Consider the following 2,560-nt stretch of genomic DNA (forward strand, 5'->3'; position numbering starts at 1 on the left):
TATATATATATATATATATATATATATATATATATATACACATACTGTAAATGAATACATTGTTAAAACCCATCTTTTTATCCTTTGGTTCAGTTCATTTAGAAGCTTTTCACTTTAAAAGAGTTCAATTTAAAATAAGTCATCACAGTCAGATCGACACTTTTGTTTAGTACAAATGACATTTTGTAAAAACTAAAAACTTGTCAAGTGTATGAATCAACAAACTGGACTAAACAGTCTCACCCAGTCCACTCTCTGCCCTGAACATCCACAGTACCAAAGTAATGTAAAAATATTCAATCACATTGTTCTGAGACACCATGGAGACACAAAAGTACGTTACATTTAGGAAGTAATGAAATATTCCGGTCTTCTAATTGTTTAAATTTGGTCGCGGGGACGTTCAGTAAACTACTCCAGCAGAAACTCGTTGGTCCTTGAAGCGTAACAGACTCTTGTTTCCTTCTTCAGAGTGAGGGGATGTTGATAACTAAGAAATGTTCCTCCCATGGGCCAACTTCTACTAAAATGTTGCTTTTACCAAACCATTTGTTTCAAGAAGGAAACAGGACACATGTGTGACCTTCATGTGCAGAAATCACATCCGTGCATTCAAATTATTTTATTTTAATCATCATTAAGAAGAACAACATCACGGGGCCATTGGGGTGGGGTCTGTCCTAAATCACAGCACGTAAGAGTTGCTGCAAAGGAAAGTTATTAAATTATCATTTTGTTTTCCTAAAGCACAGAGTTTGTAATGATCCTACCCAGAAGGAACGATGTCATTAACATGCAGGTCATTTTGTGCAATTATCCCACGTTTTTAAAGACCATGTGCAGGTGATCAAACGAGATCCTAACGAGTGGGAAGATGCAGCCGTGCTCTTTGCCTTATCAATAATTATTAATATTATTATTACAGGATCCATGTAAAGGGCAGCGCAGCTTTAAGGTGAACGTGCCAGCATGCAAAATGACTCTGCACTTCTTTAATGAAGCACTCTGCCTGGTCTCTCAGTAACAGAGTACCTTCACAGGAAGTAATTAATCAGCTCTGCCACATCCAATTTGACAAACACAAATAAACAAACAAACTATTTCTGATAGATTACAGAATAAAATAAATACATGTAACAGAGACATTCCTGTGGATGTCTAGCGTCTGCAGATGGAAGGAGAAATGTAGAAGACTCTTGCCATAATTCTCTCTGGCAGAGCGTATAATTCATGAACGCACCAGCGTTGAAAAGCAACATGATCACAGTCACATGGTTCTGAGACCCAAAGCCCTGAACAGAGAAGATCAACAGCCTCAGGGCAATAATAGCCTTCCATGCACAAATTACCCTTCTGCTTGGCCTACGGAGCGACGCTAAAGCTCAGATAATCTGTGTTAATTAGAGATAAACTTGCCTGATTGAGTCAGTTGCTCTTTTTGAGTCTGATAAGGCTTGGTTTGGGAGTGAGTCAAAACTGCAGCATCAGACAGACAATCAGATCTTAATCTATCCCACAAGGAAAGTCTCTCAGATGAGAATTAATCACATGTTTAGGAGCCATTTCTGAGCTTTGAAGACAAGCACAGGCTTGTAAAAAGTTTAAAAATGTGTTAATTAAATGTAGGAAGATGAAAAAAGGAACACAAGAACACAGTTGACTAAATGAGGAGGCTTATAAACACTGGGAGCAGAGTAGTTTAATTACATTTGGGTCGGGTGAAAAACAACATTTATTGTTGAGTGATGCTATAGAAGGCTTTTATTGTGATAGGGAGTTTGAAATAGAAATAACACCCAGAAATCTAAAAAAGTTAAGTCTGGTCCTCTGGATATTAAAAAAATAAACCAAACAAAAATTGAAGAAACGTTTCATCTTCCATCCTGAGGACTTCCTCAGTCTGAGGTGCTGTATTCAGCTCAGTCTCTTAAATAGCACCTTCTCAGAGTGGATCAACCAGTTTGTTGTTGACAACCAGAACCAGCTGATCACATGGTCAAGAAGGACCATCAGCCTAACAATGGATCATTAGCACCTGATGGCTGTTTACTGTTCACAGAGGGCTGAGTGATACTAGCAATCACAGCATTGTAAGAGGGGGACAGTTGAACCTGGAGGCTCCACCCCTGTTTAATGATGGACGGTTTCTTTTCACAAAGATGGCCTCCTTTACTCCTCTCTCAAACCATCGTTCCTCTCTGTCCAGGATGTGAACATCTTCATCCTTGAAAGAGTGACCGCTGGCCTGGAGATGAGTGTAGACCTCAGAGTCCTGGCCTGATGATGTTGATCTTCTGTGCTGGGCCATCCTTTTGGCCAGTGGCTGTTTAGTTTCCCCAATGTAAGACTGATCACCCTCCTGACACTGAACAACATACACAACATTACTCTGTTTGTGCCGGGGGACTGGATCTTTGGGATGAACCAGTCTTTAATGTATTTTGGGGTTTAAAAGCCACTGGGACGTTATGTTTAGAAAATAAACGTCTCAGTTTCTCTGATACTCCCTCAACATATGGAATGACCACTGGTCTGGGTCTGGGTTCCTCCTTTTCACCTG

The 2,560-nt window shown here is 39.8% G+C and overlaps 2 protein-coding genes across 2 annotated transcripts in view; both read right to left on the reverse strand.

Annotated features, from left to right (window-relative positions):
• fam13b (family with sequence similarity 13 member B) overlaps positions 1–2,560 on the reverse strand; it is a 236,746-nt gene that overhangs the window by 233,320 nt on the left and 866 nt on the right. The gene's annotated exons all lie outside the window — the stretch shown is intronic.
• The window catches only part of LOC119408340 (leucine-rich repeat and immunoglobulin-like domain-containing nogo receptor-interacting protein 2), a 362,179-nt gene that overhangs the window by 4,565 nt on the left and 355,054 nt on the right, over positions 1–2,560 (reverse strand). The window lies entirely within an intron of this gene.

Source organism: Nematolebias whitei, chromosome 4 (assembly GCF_014905685.2).
Source record: "Nematolebias whitei isolate Nwh7 chromosome 4, NemWhi1, whole genome shotgun sequence".
In the NCBI taxonomy this organism is placed as follows: domain Eukaryota; kingdom Metazoa; phylum Chordata; class Actinopteri; order Cyprinodontiformes; family Rivulidae; genus Nematolebias; species Nematolebias whitei.